Source organism: Danio rerio, chromosome 23, assembly GCF_049306965.1.
Source record: "Danio rerio strain Tuebingen ecotype United States chromosome 23, GRCz12tu, whole genome shotgun sequence".
In the NCBI taxonomy this organism is placed as follows: domain Eukaryota; kingdom Metazoa; phylum Chordata; class Actinopteri; order Cypriniformes; family Danionidae; genus Danio; species Danio rerio.
The window spans coordinates 15774885-15785831 of record NC_133198.1 but is presented as its reverse complement, the minus strand read 5'-3'; positions in this window follow the sequence as shown (position 1 = coordinate 15785831).

The window sequence follows — 10947 nt, the reverse complement described above, 5'->3', positions numbered from 1 at the left end:
TTTTTTTTTTTTTACATATATGTACACATGACAGTAAGTTAACATATGTATAAAACACCAAATATGAACTTGCATTTCCCTACTAGGCCTAGATGTAGGCCTACTAATGCTGTCATGCGATTGAAATCTAATTAATTACATGGTGTGATGATTATTTAATCACATGTAATTATACATACACCAAAATATTTATATATATTTTTTACATTTATTATGGAATACAAGCCTCACGGCTAAACTGTGGCCTAACGTTACGCCTTTTTTCCTCCATCGCAGGATGGTCAAGATCGAGAGCTCGCTGCTACAAAAGATAGCTTAAAAGCGTGGTTCAATACCTGACGAATCTGTAAAAATAATGGTGAGATGAAAGCGTTTAATATTAAATTACAGTTTTAAAATACAATTTTTTTCTAGTCATAGTAGTTGCCTATTATTATTATCTTATTGGTTTGCTTATAATTTGTGCTCTGTCCTGTAAATGTAGAAAAAAATGATCAAATTTTGCCTTGTATTTGTGCTATACTGCAATAAACAAATTAAAACACGTGACCGGATTTCTGACGTGGAAACGGATGACGCGATTTTCAAGTTCAAAGATGAAAATATCTTAATAAAGAAAAACGGGGACAATATTTATTTATCTGGGTATATGGGACCTTTAATATTACACCTAATATTTATTAATAGAATTTCTGAGTTTAATAACATTTATCAAAAAAAAAAAAACTGTAGTGTATAAACATATACAGCTCCTGATGCTCTAATTGACTTAACGCTGAAATTGTGTACATTTAAATGACCCTCGTCATTCTGTCACCATGGCAACATGAGTTGGTTTACAAATCCACACAACTGTCTATAGTTGGTCGATTCGATTCGCTACACAACTGAACAAATCTCTTGGCTGAGTTTCATCAGTTTGCGAAGTTGTTTTGAAGTTGTTCACGATGAAGCTGCGACGCTCACAAAGAACCAGGACTCTCCCCGGACACCTCAAGGACTTCTTGCTGGAGCGACACCTGAGGAACGCGGCTGTACTACCTGCCCTTCGTTCTGCAGCTGTTTTTCCTGTCCTCCGTCCTGCAGCCTCTGTCTCCCCAGTGGGTGAGTGTCCGCATGAGGAGCCGCTCTCCATCCACGGCCGGAGTGTGCAAGAATATCAGGACATCTACCATAGTGTGATGGACTCTACCGTGAAGAAGCGAGCTGGCAGATACACCCTTCAGCAAGGATTAGAAGTAAAGCAGCGGCTGTGGGAGAAGCTGGACCGGCCTGCACTGCTGGAAACCGAGCAGCCTGATGGGCGTGTGCTCATCACAGAGATCAGATCCGAGTCCAGCGTCCCCCCTCACATCAAGGTGGACATCAGCAAAGAACCGCTGCCCAAGGAGCCCCGGAGGAAGAGGCCCAGGCACTGAGCCATCCTAGTGCCAGATGGAGGACCATGGGCATGTATGTATACTGTATATATTGTATATAGTTATAGTATAAGTTTGCAATAAATCAAATTTAACTTTTCATTCAAGTTTTTTTCACATTGCTGGATGTTTTGGTGATGGTCCGTGCTGCTGATATTCAACTCTTGTGTTCTTTTGGATGTTGACATGCATTTAGCAAGGTTTTCTAGGCAGTTTCTTGCGTGTTGCTGGTCTCCTCTGAGTGGTTTTTGGCACATTTGTGGTTGTTGTTAGGGTTGTTAGTGTTGGCTGTTGGGTTAGAATAGGTTAGGGTCCCTCACATGGTTTGCAGCTTGACGTGCTGTGAGGGCTTGTGTGCATCAGTGATGCTGAGAGCTACGCCACTGGTACTTCACAGCTACCGGTAGGGTCACCCATAGTGGACAGGTCTCAGCTGAGATGTCCGACTAAGACAAACCACTTTATTCTGGACAGCAGAAGATTGGCCTGATGCTCCAGACAGAAGATGTCACCCGAATGACCGGAAGAAACTTTAAAATGACTGCTTATGTGGAGTTACAGATGGACCAATTCAAGCTACTGTTAGCTTTTCTCTAAAATATGTATATACAACACAAACACACACACACACACACACACACACACACACATGCATACAAAAAAATAGAACAAATCTTGCAGACGTAAGAATGAAATATTTTTTGGTAAAATATTTATAAATTAGCTTAATTTAAAGAACATTTTTAATCATTTTGTAAAAAAAACACTTTTCAGTGTCTTGAAATGGGTGAGTTTTACGAAAACACATAAATGAAATGAATAGTTTGTGTCATAAAATAAAAACTAATGACAATTTAAAAAGTTATTATTGGGTTTCCTGAATTAAATTCATGCCATTTATTGCAAAGTTCTATTCAAAGTTGTAAAATTGACTCAGAAATTACCACCAAAAAAAATTAATTTCCTTATTGTGTTAAATGAGAAAAGAAGTAAGCAAGGAATCATTTACCAAAAATAGTCTACAATACAACAAAATTCATACAGATTTAAATGACACAAAAGTGTGTAAATGATGACATTATTTTGTGTGTGAACATTCCCTTTATTTCAAAGAATATAGTTTATTGTACTTTATTGCATTTTAATATGAAAAAGTGTGATTTTGATAAAAAATTTAAATATTCCTGAAAATAAGAATCTAAATCTTCCAGCAGCTGGCAGTAATGTCTAACGAGTGAGACCATTCGCTCAAACAAGTGAATCATTCAACAAAGAAGTAAAGCCAAGCGATGTCTGGACTGTTTAAAACAGGGATTCGTTCAGATAGTAGACACACAAAAGATCTTTTGAGGCTATTAATGTAGTGTTCAATGTGATTCTCAGCACTTTTTTCATTGTTAAATAATAAAAAAGTAAATTTGACCTAATTTTCAACATGTGTATTCTCAAACCTCTGAGTGGCCAAAAGCATAAGATCTGATTTCAGAGATTTCATTAAAGAGTTATTATTGACTCAGAGATTACTAATACTATATTACTACTACAATAATGAAGGTTGAGGCCAGACATTTTAAAATAAGTGGACCTTGGTGGAATAGGGTTGGGCTTTAATGCCTACTCTTAAACTCTTAACAGTGTAAAATAACTAGTTTCTTATATTTATGATCTCTGATAATTTAGTCATTGATTTAATGAGTGACATTTTTGAGTATCCAGTCCTCATTTTTAAATAATTAAATTGCAAAAATGTGCAGAGAATCTGAAATTATTACCTGTGCTACAAGGCCAATAGAAAACCGAGTAACGATTTCTTTTACAACCCGCAAAGTACCGCGTAAGTACAGTAAAATAACAGTGTACTTTTCTGTACGTATAGTGTAAGTATAATGAACGTATGTAGGTATAAAGGAACAAACTGTAATGCTTGGGTAATAAGGGGGTAACAATCAGATATTCGACACAAAAATTACCACGTAACTTATCCAGCAAGTTTTTACACAGCGGATGCCCTTCCAGCCACAACCCATCTCTGGGAAATTTTAAATCTGCAATTCAATATAAAATATATTTCCATACACTACTTACCTTAAGTTATGAATCTTTACTCGTCGATCTCACCACAGCCATCAATGTCTCAACATCACTATCAACAAAAACCTTTGGATGATATAGGCCTACCGTCAGGGTTCAATGCAGATTAAAACAGGCTCGCATCTTTACTGCTGTTTGCAGAGGGGGTGGGGGAGACTAACTTGCATTTCAGTGGACTTATAGCTGATGCTTTATAGAAAATTGTAGTAATTTGGTCTTCAATCAATAAAAACTGCTGCTGTAGTTTTTTCTGTTCTTAGTGTTCAAGTATACACTAGTGGGTTAAAGCTCAGCTTCTTCCCTCCTTGTTCCCTGTTGTTAAGGGGTAAAAATAGTATTTGTTCCCCCCTTGTTTCCTGTTGTTAAAGGGTAAATAAATACCACATTTGAGGGTTGTAAATTAAAGTGAAGCAGTGTTCCTCCCTTGTTCCTCCCTTGTTCTCCCCTTGTTCCCTGTACTCAAAGGGAAAATACCACATTTAAGGGCTGTAAATTAAAGTGAAGCATTGTTCCTCCCTTGTTCCCCCTTGTTCCCTGTTCCTTAAAGGGTAAATACCACATTTAAGGGTTGTAAATTAAAGTGAAGCATTGTTCCTCCCTTGTTCCCCCTTGTTCCCTGTTCCTTAAAGGGTAAATACCACATTTAAGGGTTGTAAATTAAAGTGAAGCATTGTTCCTCCCTTGTTCCCCCCTTATTCCCTGTAGTTAAAGGATAAATACAGCATTTGCAGTTTTTAAAATAAAGTGAAGCATTGTTCCTCCCTTGTTCTCTTTAGTTAAAGCCTAAATACCACATTTGTTCCCCCCTTGTTCCCTTTAGTTTACAAGGTAAAATCTTGAAGGCAGTGAAATAAATATACAAACACACAATATATTTCTTCATTACTTTGTAACCTTTATTTTAATAAATAGGCATTTTAAAACACTTCCACTTAATCAAACATTGTCGTGTCTATCATTGCCTATACTAATTCATTAATTTATTTTCTTTTCGGCTGTCCTTTTGTTAATCTGGGGTCGCCACAGTGGAATGAACCACCAACTTATTCAGCATATGTTTTACGCAGTGGATGCCCTTCCAACTGCAACCCAACTCAACCGGAGCACCCACGCTAACATGGGGAGAACATGCAAACTCCACACAGAAACACCAACTGACCCAGCCGAGGCTCGAACCAGCAACCTTCTTGCTGTGAGGCGACAGCACTACCTACTGGGCCACTGTGTCGTCACCCAGCTGCAACCCATCACTGGGATTGAAAAAAAGAGTTAACCTTTAATTTTCGCAATAATGCAATAATTTTCCCCCAACACTGCAAATAAAATCAACAAATGTTATATACTTTATACTTTTGAAGCGTAAAACTCCAAACAGTCGCCTAACAAGATTACTACACTACAACATTATAAATAAACTACTAAAATAAGTCATTTAATGTAATGCTGAAAACAAGTTAAACCAGATTCATCTATTATTATGCCTCTCTCATATTACTTGTATCTTACTCTTTATCACTTGTAATGTTTTTGAGCAGCAAATCCGAATAGTCAGCAGGACAGCACTTCTAGTTTCATCTGCTGCCTCAAATCAAGCCAAAACAAAAGTGATCATTAGCACAAACTTTAAATGTTTTTGACAAACTTACAATAATTAAAGGTTACTGTTAATCGTCAACATTCAATTACATTCATATTCCGCCTCACATTCGTTACATGTTTTTATTGCAGAAGTTTCAGCTTTCAAACATTTTTGTCTGGGCGGGCCAGCCTTTAATTTGAGTGGGCCAGAGCCACCCTGGCCCTTAAGCCTCACCACTGCTTATAGTTATCGCTATATAGTACTGTTAGCCCAGCTTGTTTAGTTACTGACATCCAGTCTTTTATAATTACTGCAATACAGTTTAAAAATCCAGTTTTCTGTGTCAAGCATTATTAGAATGGATTTAATACACATCAGACTCCTCTCTAATGAAGTAAACAGTATTCTCACTGAATTTCTCTAGATGTTGATGCCCAAAGCCATCTTTCTGGTGCAAGATTGTTCATGAGGCATTATCAGTACAGCAACACAAATGCTCTTGTGCGCAGGAAGACGTTCCTCAGAAAGGAAGTGGGGAGCAGTACTTTGGGAAGCCCTGCTGCTGCTGAGCTTCAAGAGCACCTGCAGTCTAGATACTGGATCTCTGCTCACCTGCACTTGACTCAACTCTGATGCAGCACCGGGTGAGTCCTCATTCACTATCACTCTGTGCTTTTAACAAAAAAACTTTTGGTTCCTTTAAATTAAGCCTTTCACACACTACATGCCATTCGTTGTAATACGAAGTCAAAGTTATTAGCCCTCCTGTCAATGTTTTCTTTTTTTACTTTCCCCAAATAATGTTTAACAGAAGAAGGAATTTTTCACAGTATTTCCTACAATATATTTCCTTCTGTGTAAAATTTTAGTTATTTATATTGACTAGAATAAAAGCAGATTTTATAAAAAAAAAAAAAACACTTACGGTCAATATTTTTAGTTCTCTTAAGCAATATTTTCTCAATTGTCTACAGTCCAAACCACTACAATGACTTACTTAATTACCCTAATTTGGCCAATTAACCTAATTAACCCAGTTAAGCCTTTAAATTGCACTTGCACTTTATTAAGTTAGGCGTGTTGTGACTATCCTTAATCGAAATTTCTACTTAGTCACGTCTTGGGGCTGTTGAGGGGTTTAGACGCTTCCTTAGAAAATAATACATGGAACAATACTGTAAGTCTTTATTTGTGGCTGTTTATTGCAGAGCTAGTTAAACAAAAAAACTGATATGAAATAAACAAAATCAAACGACTTTGGCCATCAAACACTGAAGGTAAGAGATGCGTTCGACATGAAGCGCATCTGCAGCCGATGATCAACGAGATTAGCTGAGCGCAGGTGGGGCCGGTGTTGAAAACGGACCTGTCAAGCCAGACAGCTGGACACTTCGGGGCTCAAAGTAGCTGCAGTTCTGATGACCGGTCACATGGCTTCATCATAATTTTTTATTTATTTTTTATTTATAACAACAAAAAATTTTACAAATAAAACATAATACACTCTCTACAAACTAGAGTACATTTCTAAACAATAAGGGAATTCTGAATTAACTGTATTGCAAATGCATGAGAGAAATAAGGGGAGACGAGTCATATAAACATAAAAACTAACAAGTCTAACATCTCCAAGTCTGAAACACTTCAAGTCTTTGTTTACTCAGTAAGATCTTGTTCGGCTTGCCTTTTTTTGTTGCTGCTTTTCCATGCTTCAAGTAAATAGTTTTGAGTGACTGAATGATGAAATTGGATTCTTTCTTTTGAGAGCCAGTTCTTTTAAGATACCTTTGAGCTTCAAGTACCAGGCTACTGTGACTTTAAGCTTCATCCAACTTGAAAAACAAGACATCAATTTGTCAGTTGGTCTGATTTCATCTTGAATAATTACATTTCCAGTTTTCCCTTTCTTTACCTCTGGATCATCTTCACACAAAGAGCGAGTTCCTGTAAGAAATCCTGAGGGCCAATCAAATTCTGATTTCCAAAGGATGTCTGGACCGTTGAACCCCACTTTTTTGCATTCTGTCCTCTGGAAACATCATCCGCAGGGTTAGTTTGTGTGTCTATATATTTACACTGTGATAATTTAGTAGTTTCTCTTATTTGTTTGCCACAAAGGTGTGGAAGTTTGTATGCTCATTGGCTATGCATTTCAAAACAGATTCACTGTCTGTCCAAAAAATGGAAGTACCCAAGCTCATTTGAAGTTCTGTCTTAATAAACTTAGGCCGTACTCACACTATGTACAGTTGCGTCGAACCGGGCCAAAGCATGCTTGTCCCCCCTCCCGTCTCCCCCAACGGCCCGCACTCACAATACAATTGGGCCTGGGCACACTTACGTCATCGATGCTGCACTGTTCAGTAGATAAGCGCTCTCACTCAGCACAGTGGAGATTTCTCTAGTTATATTGTGTCAGTCGTTTGATATGCAGTGACATGCAGTCAAATATTTCACCAAACAGTCCTTAGGGATGCAGTGACATGCAGTCAGATATTTCGCCGAACAGATCCGCCACTTTTGGCGCTCATAAACAATCATAAAGCCCTCGTGCTGCAGGAATGAGGGAGGTTGCTGAAGGTGCCCAGCTGTTGTGCAGTGAGGGGTTGCTTCTTTAAAAATCTACGGCAGTTTGCGTTCATTGAACAGTAAGAATGATTAATAAATCCATATGAAACAATCCCTTAAAGTCACGTCCTGCTTTCAGTTTCGGGCTCGTTTTGGACTCACACTACAAACGTACCGCGCCAAAGCCCAAATGAACCGCGCTCAGGCCCACCTCTTCCAACCGGGCCAGAACCGGCCAAGTGAACCATGCCTGAGCCCGATTCAGCGCACTCACACTTCTCAAACGATCCGAGAAACGGGCCTGGGCACGGTTCAGATAACACAGTGTGAGTAGGCCCTTATCTGCCTTAGCAGCTAGTACTGCTGCAGATTTAGACATCACCCTCAGATTCCTTTATTTTGGAAATTGTTACCTTTTTTAGAGGGGCTGGTCTGGATTTTCCCATCAGGAAGGTGACATGCACCACATTCTGCACATTGACAAGCCTCAGACAGCTCACAGTTACGTAGCCTTGCTCACTTGCATCAGCAAAGTGGTGAAGTTGTACTTAAGTATGATTGCCAAAGCTGTTGGGTTTGATACATCTGCCTACTTAAAAATTAGTTATCCACTTGAGCTCTTCCTTCCATCTAACCCACTTTTCATTCAAGCTCTTTCGAATCTCCTCATCCCAACCTACATTCAGGGCTTACCCACACTATATACTGTTGCCTTGAACCGGGCTAAATCACGCTTGTCCCCCCTCTCTTCTCCACTGACGGCCCGCACTCACATTACATTCAGGCCTGGGCATGCTTACGTCATCGATGATGCGCTGTTCAGTAAGTGCTTTCGCTTAGCACAGTGGAGATTTCTTTAGTTATATGGAATATGGTGTGCAAAGCAGTAATCAAAGAAAAAAAGGTGGCTACTTTGAAGAACCTGGAATATGACATATTTTCAGTTGATTCACACTTTTTTTTAATGTTTTTTATGTATATAGTTCCACATGTGTTAATTCATAGTTTTGATGCCTTCAATGTGAATCTACAATTTTCATAAGCCGCTTTTCTACAACCGTGCTAAATCGTTTTTTAAGCAGAAGCGTTCCATTTTTTGATTCCAAACCGGGCCACACTGTTAAAAATTGTCCCGTTAAGAAACAGTGAGTTAATGGCAGCATGGTTGCCAGCATGTTACTGTTAAATTTACAGCATCTTGCTGTTGCTCTGTAAATTAACAGTAAAACATCGGCAGCTGCAGTTGCCAGCAATGTACTGTTATTTTACAGTATGTTGCTGTAAAAATACATGGCCTACATTGATATACACCAGTAGTTCTCAAACGCTTTTCATCAAGAACCACCTCAGAAAAAAAATTGTGTTTGCAAGTACCACCATAATGAGTAGTATTGAAATACAGTAGTGTATTAGGTCCAGTAAAGCAGCTAAAGCTCTGTACAGTTCAAAAACTAATATTAAGTTCTAAAAACCTAATATTAAGAACATTTAAATTAAAATGTGCTTTTAAAAGTTAAAAATGGTAGGTTACTATTCTTAAAAAGTAAAAAAAGAAAAAACTCCATGTTTATCAGCACCTGGAACTGTTGCCTGGACCTCATAAATATAGGTGTTATGTCATCATATTCATATATAAATAATTTTTGATAATTTATTTAAATATATGTAGCATGTACATATGACATATTTGATTCATCCGCATACCACTAGAAGGAAGCCGACGTACCACTAGTTGTACATGTACCACAGTTTGAGAACCACTGATATACACAAAACTCAAGTGAACTCATTTTGTTCAGTGAAAGCAACTTCCTCAAACTGGCCAACTACTGTATGAGTTTATGAAGTGCTATATATGCTTATTAGCATACTTATAATGATAACTTATTTTAGTTAATTAGAAAAGTTCAGTTTAACTCAAATGTCTTAAATTTCACATCAACACATACATTTAAGGAATGGAATTACCAGAGATTCTCACTGCAGCAGCAACTAAACAGCCACTGTCAGATGCAGAATAACATCAGTGTTTCATTGTTCATTTTTAACTCAAGCACTGGCTCTACTCTCCTCCACAACAGTGACACACACAAGAAATTTGCTTCAGGTTTTACAATATGACTTTACGGTAAACTACTGGCAGCTGTGGTTGCCAGCAATCTGTTTTTTTACAGTCTACCTCTGTAGTTTAAATTAATATTATATTACTGTTAAAATGCATTTTTACACTGTGTTTTTACCTCTCACACCTTTAACCTTTCAACCCAGTTTTAATCAAACAGTTCCGAGTTTCCACACTACTAAGTGTTCAAGAAACATGGAGCAAAGCTGAAGTAAAATAATTAATTAAATGACTAATTGAATGATAATTGAGGATTAGCGATGAACAAATGAAGATATACTAAGGGAAAAAACAAGAACAGAAGATACAAAAAACAACTTCAGGTACAGTTTTGTACTAAAATAACTCGAAGTACAACAAATGATTAAATCATTAAAATGATCAGCAGATGATTAAATGAGGTAATAAAACTATTATGTTTAGAAATGTGTTGAAAAAATCTGCTCTCTGTTAAACAAATAATTCAGGGGGGCTAATAATTCTGACTTCAACTGCTTATGTATATATATATATATATATATATATATATATATATATATATATATATGTGAACTGTATTTGAATCATTTTTTGATGACTAAATTACCTTGGAAAGATTATACTCTCAATAACACTGTAATCATTTCTATTTGTAGCTTTTTTGTTTTGTTGTTACATGTTATTTTAGTTTTGCAGAATACATTTTAAATGCTTTGACGGCGTAAACCGTTTTGTGACTGATTTAAAGACTTTGATCACTAGTTCAAAGGTTTTCGAAACTAGAAATATAAAACAGAAGCAGAGTTTTGACAAAGACGTGCAATGCAAATCATTTCATTAAGGAAAATATGTGCAATGTTCTTACAGGTAATAGAATGAGACACATTGACACAATATGATCTGTTTTGATTTTAAACCCGTTTACTTTTGTATGACACAAGCTAAATTCTATGTTTAGCAAGAATGTAAAACATTTCAGTGTTCAGTGGGGTCTAAAAGTACACACAGAGATTTAAAATGCCATTTAAACCTGGATATTTCAGCTCAGGATTGTTGGAAATACATGCGTCATCTTACATTTTAGCAAACCATTCAATACTTTGTTCTGGTACATTTTGTTGCACGTTTCAGATGACACATCCATTAGAGGGTGATGTCTAGACTTTGGTGAATCTAAAATGCATTATTTA